Source organism: Electrophorus electricus, chromosome 21 (genome assembly GCF_041902795.1).
Source record: "Electrophorus electricus isolate QZ-2024a chromosome 21, ASM4190279v1, whole genome shotgun sequence".
NCBI classification, from domain to species: domain Eukaryota; kingdom Metazoa; phylum Chordata; class Actinopteri; order Gymnotiformes; family Gymnotidae; genus Electrophorus; species Electrophorus electricus.
The window spans coordinates 2,057,501-2,066,417 of record NC_137517.1 but is presented as its reverse complement, the minus strand read 5'-3'; the positions used below and the strand labels follow the sequence as shown (position 1 = coordinate 2,066,417).

Sequence of the window (8,917 nt, the reverse complement as noted above, 5' to 3'; positions counted from 1 at the left end):
AGACGTGTAGCGTGTAGTGTGGAGACGTGTAGCGTGTGTGTGTGTGTGGAGATGTGTAGCGTGTGTGTGTGTGTGTAGTGTGGAGATGTGGCGTGTGTGTGTGTAGTGTGGAGATGTGGCGTGTGTGTGTGTAGTGTGGAGATGTGGCGTGTGTGTGTGTAGTGTGGAGATGTGGCGTGTGTGTGTGTAGTGTGGAGATGTGGCGTGTGTGTGTGTGTAGTGTGGAGATGTGGCGTGTGTGTGTGTGTGTGTGTAGTGGAGATGTGGCGTGTGTGTAGTGTGGAGATGTGGCGTGTGTGTAGTGTGGAGATGTGGCGTGTGTGTGTAGTGTGGAGATGTGGCGTGTGTGTGTAGTGTGGAGATGTGGCGTGTGTGTGTAGTGTGGAGATGTGTAGCGTGTGTGTGTGGAGATGTAGTGTGTAGTGTGGAGATGTGGTGTGTAGTGTGTAGTGTGGAGATGTGGCGTGTGTGTAGTGTGGAGATGTGGCGTGTGTGTGTGTGTGTGTGGAGATGTGGCGTGTGTGTGGAGATGTGGCGTGTGTGTGTGTGTGTAGTGTGGAGATGTGGCGTGTGTGTAGTGTGGAGATGTGGCGTGTGTGTGGAGATGTGGCGTGGAGATGTGGCGTGTGTCTGTGTGTGTGTGTGGAGATGTGGCGTGTGTGTGGAGATGTGGCGTGTGTGTGGAGATGTGGCGTGTGTGTGTGTGTGTGTAGTTTGGAGATGTGGCGTGTGTGTGTGTAGTTTGGAGATGTGGCGTGTGTGTGTGTAGTGTGGAGATGTGGCGTGTGTGTGTGTGTAGTGTGGAGATGTGGCGTGTGTGTAGTGTGGAGATGTGGCGTGTGTGTGTGTGTAGTGTGGAGATGTGGCGTGTGTGTGTGTGTAGTGTGGAGATGTGTAGCGTGTGTAGTGTGGAGATGTGTAGCGTGTGTAGTGTGGAGATGTGGTGTGTGTGTGTGTGTGTGGAGATGTGGCGTGCGTGTGTGTGTGTGTGGAGATGTGTAGCGTGTGTGTGTAGTGTGGAGACGTGTAGCGTGTGTGTGTGTGTGTGTAGTGTGGAGACGTGTAGCGTGTGTGTGTAGTGTGGAGACGTGTAGCGTGTGTGTGTAGTGTGGAGACGTGTAGCGTGTGTGTGTGTGTAGTGTGGAGACGTGTGGCGTGTGTGTGTGTAGTGTGGAGACGTGTGGCGTGTGTGTGTGTAGTGTGGAGATGTGGCGTGTGTGTGTAGTGTGGAGATGTGTGGCGTGTGTGTGTAGTGTGGAGATGTGTGGCGTGTGTGTGTAGTGTGGAGATGTGTGGCGTGTGTGTGTAGTGTGGAGATGTGTAGCGTGTGTGTGTAGTGTGGAGATGTGTAGCGTGTGTGTGTGGAGATGTGGTGTGTGTGTGTGTGTGTGTGTGTGTGTGTGTGTGTGTGTAGTGTGGAGATGTGTGGCGTGTGTGTGTGTGTGGAGATGTGTAGCGTGTGTGTGTAGTGTGGAGATGTGTAGCGTGTGTGTGTGTGTGTAGTGTGGAGACGTGTAGCGTGTGTGTGTAGTGTGGAGACGTGTAGCGTGTGTGTGTAGTGTGGAGACGTGTAGCGTGTGTGTGTAGTGTGGAGACGTGTAGCGTGTAGTGTGGAGACGTGTAGCGTGTGTGTGTGTGTGGAGACGTGTAGCGTGTGTGTGTGTGTGTAGTGTGGAGATGTGGCGTGTGTGTGTGTAGTGTGGAGATGTGGCGTGTGTGTGTGTAGTGTGGAGATGTGGCGTGTGTGTGTGTGTAGTGTGGAGATGTGGCGTGTGTGTGTGTGTGTGTGTAGTGGAGATGTGGCGTGTGTGTAGTGTGGAGATGTGGCGTGTGTGTAGTGTGGAGATGTGGCGTGTGTGTGTAGTGTGGAGATGTGTAGCGTGTGTGTGTGGAGATGTGTGTAGTGTGTAGTGTGGAGATGTGGTGTGTAGTGTGTAGTGTGGAGATGTGGCGTGTGTGTAGTGTGGAGATGTGGCGTGTGTGTAGTGTGGAGATGTGGCGTGTGTGTGTGTGTGTGTGGAGATGTGGCGTGTGTGTGGAGATGTGGCGTGTGTGGAGATGTGGCGTGTGTGTGTGTGTGTGTAGTGTGGAGATGTGGCGTGTGTGTAGTGTGGAGATGTGGCGTGTGTGTGGAGATGTGGCGTGGAGATGTGGCGTGTGTGTGTGTGTGTGTGTGTGGAGATGTGGCGTGTGTGTGGAGATGTGGCGTGTGTGTGGAGATGTGGCGTGTGTGTGTGTGTGTGTAGTTTGGAGATGTGGCGTGTGTGTGTGTAGTTTGGAGATGTGGCGTGTGTGTGTGTAGTGTGGAGATGTGGCGTGTGTGTGTGTGTAGTGTGGAGATGTGGCGTGTGTGTGTGTGTGTAGTGTGGAGATGTGGCGTGTGTGTGTGTGTGTAGTGTGGAGATGTGGCGTGTGTGTGTGTGTGTAGTGTGGAGATGTGGCGTGTGTGTGTGTGTGTAGTGTGGAGATGTGGCGCGTGTGTGTGTAGTGTGGAGATGTGGCGCGTGTGTGTGTAGTGTGGAGATGTGGCGCGTGTGTGTGTAGTGTGGAGATGTGGCGCGTGTGTGTGGAGATGTGGCGCGTGTGTGTGGAGATGTGGCGCGTGTGTGTGGAGATGTGGCGCGCGTGTATGTAGTGTGGGAGATGTGGCGTGCGTGTGTGTAGTGTGGGAGATGTGGCATGCGTGTGTGTAGTGTGGAGATGTGGCGTGCGTGTGTGTGTAGTGTGGAGATGTGGCGTGCGTGTGTATGTAGTGTGGAGATGTGGCGTGCGTGTGTGTGTAGTGTGGGAGATGTGGCGTGCGTGTGTGTAGTGTGGAGATGTGGCGTGCGTGTGTGTGTAGTGTGGAGATGTGGCGTGCGTGTGTATGTAGTGTGGGAGATGTGGCGTGCGTGTGTGTGTAGTGTGGGAGATGTGGCGTGCGTGTGTGTGTAGTGTGGAGATGTGGCGTGCGCGTGTGTATGTAGTGTGGAGATGTGGCGTGCGTGTGTGTAGTGTGGAGATGTGGCATGCGTGTGTGTAGTGTGGAGATGTGGCGTGCGCGTGTGTGTAGTGTGGAGATGTGGCGTGCGTGTGTGTGTAGTGTGGAGATGTGGCGTGCATGTGTGTAGTGTGGAGATGTGGCGTGCGCGTGTGTGTAGTGTGGAGATGTGGCGTGCATGTGTGTAGTGTGGAGATGTGGCGTGCGCGTGTGTAGTGTGGAGATGTGGCGTGCGTGTGTGTGTAGTGTGGAGATGTGGCGTGGGTGTGTGTGTAGTGTGGAGATGTGGCGTGCGTGTGTGTGTAGTGTGGAGATGTGGCGTGTGTGTAGTGTGGAGATGTGGCGTGCGTGTGTATGTAGTGTGGGTGATGTGGCGTGCGCGTGTGTGTAGTGTGGAGATGTGGCGTGCGTGTGTGTGTAGTGTGGAGATGTGGCGTGCGCGTGTGTATGTAGTGTGGAGATGTGGCGTGTGTGTGTGTGTAGTGTGGAGATGTGGCGTGCGTGTGTGTAGAGGCATGCGACTGCTATGTCATCTCTTCCACTGCTTTTAAAACTAACAAATCAATAATGCATCATAATATTAATTCAGAAGTCCATGTCTATAATTTAGGAATTGCTGTTCCACGCCAGACCAGCAGGTGGTGCTCATTTACCAATGTTGTCATTTCACCTGTTAACCATAAAGAAGATAATGGACGTTTTTTTTTTTTTTTTTTGGCCCAGAAGGTTAAGGGTGCTCTCTCACACAGCTTCTGAAACGGCTTCCTCTTCTCCCTTCCTGACTGATGTACTCCTCTCCTCTTCTCTCTCTATGTGCTTGGTGGTCTACCGCCACCCGATCTGGCTGTGTAAGAACCACCTGAAGATGTTTTCTCCTTTTCACTCCATTCCTCTTCTTTTAAAATCTTATTTATGTCTCATTGTGTGCTCATCCGCAATCTGCAAATCTCTCATACCCTCCGTCTGAATCACAACCATTTATCCATCTGTTGAAATCCGTTGTACTTTGATAAAGCAGTGAGGGACATTTTAATGGACTGAGATTCCTGATGTTTGTGCAAAGCAGATCCTTAAAACGTCTTGCTTCTTCCCTAATGCTGATCGAGCGTTGCCTCGGAGACCAGGGCTGGGCTGTTCTGCTCCGAGACTCGTGGAGTGCTACTACACACGATACACTCGCTCACATGTAGAACTTGAGTTGTATATCCTGCCAGCTTCTCTTTTGGATTGACGTATTGCTGTTTTGTAAAGAGTTTCCATGTTTACGCCTCAACCAAAGGCCATATTTCTCATGCTCCTATTCCAGCATCTGCAGAGGTGGACACTTATTCAAAGGGTGCTGGCGCCTTCAGTAAACACAGTAAACAATTGTCACCAGGCCCCAGAGATTTAGTTTTAATCATTCACCATGAGTTTTCTGTTTTATGTAAGAGAACGTGAATACTACTGACCTCTATTGTTTTGGTGTCCAAGATGATGCGTGCATGCGTGCGTGCGTGCGTGTGTGTGTGTGTGTGTGTGTGTGTGTGTGTGTGTTTATATATGTTTCCACTTTAAAAGTTTTATTTATCTTTTATTTGCTGTTTTTTTTTTTCCCCCTAAATAGCCATGGCAGACTGCATTTCCCAGAATTCACCTGGGAGCTGGTAGAACAAAGGTTTGCTGAAAAATTCTCGACCAATCTAGGAACTCCAAGAAAACAGAGTCTCTTTTCATACTATGCCTGAGGCCTGTGCGACAGTCCGCTGTGCAGAGTCTGTCTCCAGGAACCTGTGTGAGGGAGGAGGCAGCAGGTTACACGTGTGTCCGGAACACTGTGGTGACTCATACAGGTCTTTATTTCCACCTCGGGATCATGTGTGTGTTCTGGAGCGGCATCTGGGGTCAACAGTGCTCCAGGCCCCTGTGCAGCTGTGCAACCGTGAAGACGATACGGCTCCTCTACAGCTGAGAGACATCAGAAGCTGTTAATAGTGGAGACACCAGTAGTCATCCCCTCAGACGAAGGCCAAACTCTCTGATATATTAATATAATTAATGCAGGCAGTAGTTATTACATACAAGTCGCAGATGCCAGTGTTTACATGAACGTATTTTCCAGAAGTCTTAAGCAAGTCAAAGTTGACAGGACGTGTTTGGACTGTGGACTCTGCTGAAGTTATTTAGATTGTAGTGGCGCGGACTGGGAACGGCCCACTTGCACGGTTAGAGCCGTGTTCTGCTCACTGGTGGGATTCATTATGGGGTCCTGAAGGGCAACTTTACTGCTTCTCTTTAAGATATTCTGATGTATATGTTCTTTCTCTCTCTCTCTCTCTCTCTCTCTCTCTCGCTCTCGCTCTCTTTCTCTCAAATAAGCTCAAACATGCTTTATTAACATGATGGGTTAAAATGCCTGTGTTGCCAAGGCAACACAATATATGAAATGGAATTCCAAAATTGAATTCCATGAAGTGAATACTAATACTAACATCAGATTACAGTCTAAATAATTGTGAATGTATCTGTTACAGTGTTTTCTCTGCTCTTCTGGCAGTCTTGAATCCAAAACCTGTAGACACAGTGTTAGAGGTCAGAGACCTGCCACGGGAGTAGTTGGGGTTGTAGATATGGGTGTCATGTTGGGAACTGGTCACAGATAAACATCACTGTTCAGTGGCCAACACAAAGGCACACAGCAATCGTACTGCAGTTCCTGCACTGGAGCACACAGCTTCCGCCAGACCCACTGGAGGCCGTGGAGCAGGTACACGTGGCCTCAATACTGTGATCTGCTCCCCAGCTTCCCTGACTGCTTCTCCCAGAGCTCTGACAAACGGGAAAGACCTGGGGACCTTGGTCTGAGAGAGGAACTCCGCCATGCCATTCCCAACCTGCTGTGAATACCCACAAATGCAGTACTAGTATGAAGTCTGAACACACACTGCACCTGTGTGACTACTGTCTTCTATCAGTTTATAATGCACACTAATGCCATGGGCACACTACACAACTTTCAAAGTCAGATCACTGTAATGTACACACTCGACATTGTGCTGTCTTGGAATCTGGGATCTTGGAAGTCGCTGTGGTCCACACATTCCAGGATCTCTTACCGTCTGACGAGCCTGGTCTCCAAACACGGGACAAAACACGTGAGAAATGACATGAAGAATGAAGCCTCTTTTAATGCATGTAACTGTACCCACCGTAATCCTATGCTCTGTTGTGTTGCACGTGAAATATATGCAAAACATCCATCACACTGAAAACGACGTTAAAGTTAAATGTGTAATTCTCCTGCTACACATTTCATACATAAATACACAGTTTGCTTCCTTCTGTCTCTTTGCTTTGCTTTTCTCTTTGAAGCAATACAGCACCCCTTAGCCAAACTTAAAGTGTATATGAACGATGTTGAACGATCATTATGATCACACTTATGAGTCACCACTTATACACTCAAACCCACTCAAACGTGTGTGTGTGTCTACTCGTGCACATTTCACCTTTGCTGGTGATTCATTCCACCATTTTCTAAAGTGTCCTCTCAAAATTTCTTCAAGTACAGATAGCTTTATTAAAGTGACCTGCGTTTAACTGCTGGAACATTATTTAATAGAATTCTTCAGTATGAATGGTTTGAAGCCGGTGAGTTGGGTAAGAGATAAGTGTGTGAGCTAGCAGTACACCCATTCTCCTCCGCTCCCAATAAAGCTGGTTTACCAAAGTCCAAATGATGTTTTTCTGTAAAACGTTTGTTCCTCAAAGAGTCCTTGATAAATAGTTGGTCCCCATATACAAGTGTGAATATAATTATGGGACTGAATGTTTTTAACCAAATTTGAATTGGTGGGATGAATATATTTAATTATGTATATTATAAAATAAATATTTTAAAAGCTATCATATTTTAGTAATATATCATTTGCCTTGTTTACCAGAGCCTTCCTAGTTTTGTTGAGGGTGCCAGACACACTGATCGATAACCCAGAGAATTATATTCCATAGTGTTCGGGTGGTGCTTTCTGTGATTTTCCTTTGTTTGCTATTTTGAGACGCATAGATCTTCTTGTTGTTATTGTCTTATGCTCAGTTCCAGCAGTATACTTCTAGTGTATGTGCTGCATGACCAGGACGATATCACCTGCATATACAAGCTTTTTCCCATTTAATTCTAATCCTACATTTGGTGAATGTTCAACGTGTTTGGCCAGTTTTTTATGTAAATATTGAGGAGTTTGGAGGATAGATTGCAACCTTGATAGACTCCAAAAACACAGTTCTTCTGTTTTCAATCTTTACTTGTTATCCATGTATTTGGTTATAATTAAGTCATGAATCTTTCCTCCGACACCACTTTGAAGTAATTGGAGGAATGATTCATAGTGCCAAACTGGTACAAATGCTTTTTTAGATTTATTAAACATGCCATTGTTTCTCTTTGCTTTGGTGGTGGATGTGCCTTTGAAGGAGTGATTGCATGATATAAATGTCAGTCACATTTATTTCTGTAGCGCTTTTTACAACAGCCGCCACAAAGCAGCTTTACACATGTCAGAGTCTAAGCCCCCAGTGAGCAAGACAAGGGAGACAGTAGCAAAAACAAACTCCCCAGAGCACAAAGAAGAAACCTTGAGAGGAACCGAGACTCAGAGGGGTCTGTCCTCCTCCAGATGTGTTGTTTGGTAAGAATCCAGTTTAACTTTTTGATAGGGTGTACATTTATAATTATGTGTTTTAACAGATGCTGTTGTTGCTGAGAGTGTACAGGTAAAGCAGAACTGTTTATAGATTAGCATATTCTCCTATCAGTTCCTTTATCCAGAGAGAACATTTGTCTAGCTGTAAATCAAACAGTATATTCCAAGGCTCAGGAACATTAATGGATAAAGGAACATGGACAGAGGTATTAGCCTGCAGTGCATCTTATACCCATGTTTAAAATAAGAGTTCAGCTGTTCAAATGAAGGTGAGGGTGTCGATGTTTATGATGTACAGTGTGACGGGACGGACGTGTTTATGATGTGCGGTGTGACGGAACGGACGTGTTTATGATGTGCGGTGCGACGGGAGGGACGCGTTTATGATGTGCGGTGCGACGGGACGGACGCGTTTATGATGTGCGGTGCGACGGGACGGACGTGTTTATGATGTGCGGTGTGACGGGAGGGACGCGTTTATGATGTGCGGTGCGACGGGAGGGACGTGTTTATGATGTGCGGTGCGACGGGACGGACGCGTTTATGATGTGCGGTGCGACGGGACAGACGCGTTTATGATGTGCGGTGCGATGGGACGGACGCGTTTATGATGTGCAGTGCGACGGGACGGATGCGTTTATGATGTGCAGTGCGACGGGACGGACGCGTTTATGATGTGCAGTGCGACGGGACGGACGCGTTTATGATGTGCAGTGCGACGGGACGGACGTGTTTATGATGTGCAGTGCGACGGGACGGTACCTGAGTCTTCCACAGCTGGTCCATTCCTCCAGTTTCACGCTATGTCCCCGCTGTTGTCTTTTAAGTTATACGTCTCTTTCCTTTTATCTTACACTGGTCCTCACACTGGACTGGGATGAAAAGAAGTGAAACGGTTTGAAAACCACATTTGTATTTTGTGTAGTATTCCTGATGACCTCTGACCCTTTGGTCATATATCTGTATAAACAGTAGCTGAGGTGGGGTTCAGCACTGGAGTGTCTGGGTTCAGTTGTGAGAACATTACATCAGTTACTGTAAAGCTCATCCAACAGATAGTGTAACATGGTGTTTTGAGTCGTGGTTCACCTTTTGGGACCCTGGTTTTATGTTTACACATTGTTCTGATCCACTGCTGACTTTGTCTGCTTTGCTCTGTCTGCTGAAGACCCAAACCCTGCGCCTCGCACAGCGGGCTGGAGAGTTAACGTCTGCCAGGCCCAAACTGAGACCTCTCTGATTTTAAATCAACATT

The 8,917-nt window shown here is 47.9% G+C and overlaps 1 protein-coding gene across 2 annotated transcripts in view; it reads left to right on the top strand.

Moving 5' to 3' along the window:
• Positions 1-875: 875 nt before the first annotated feature.
• The window catches only part of podn (podocan), a 27,712-nt gene continuing 19,670 nt past the window's right edge, over positions 876-8,917 (top strand). The window contains exon 1 of one of the 2 annotated variants that reach the window (XM_035521533.2): positions 876-7,647. The gene's annotated coding sequence lies outside the window, so the exon portion shown is untranslated. Of the gene's footprint in view, positions 7,648-8,210 lie in introns of those variants that run through there. The other variant, XM_081704139.1, reaches the window with a different exon arrangement.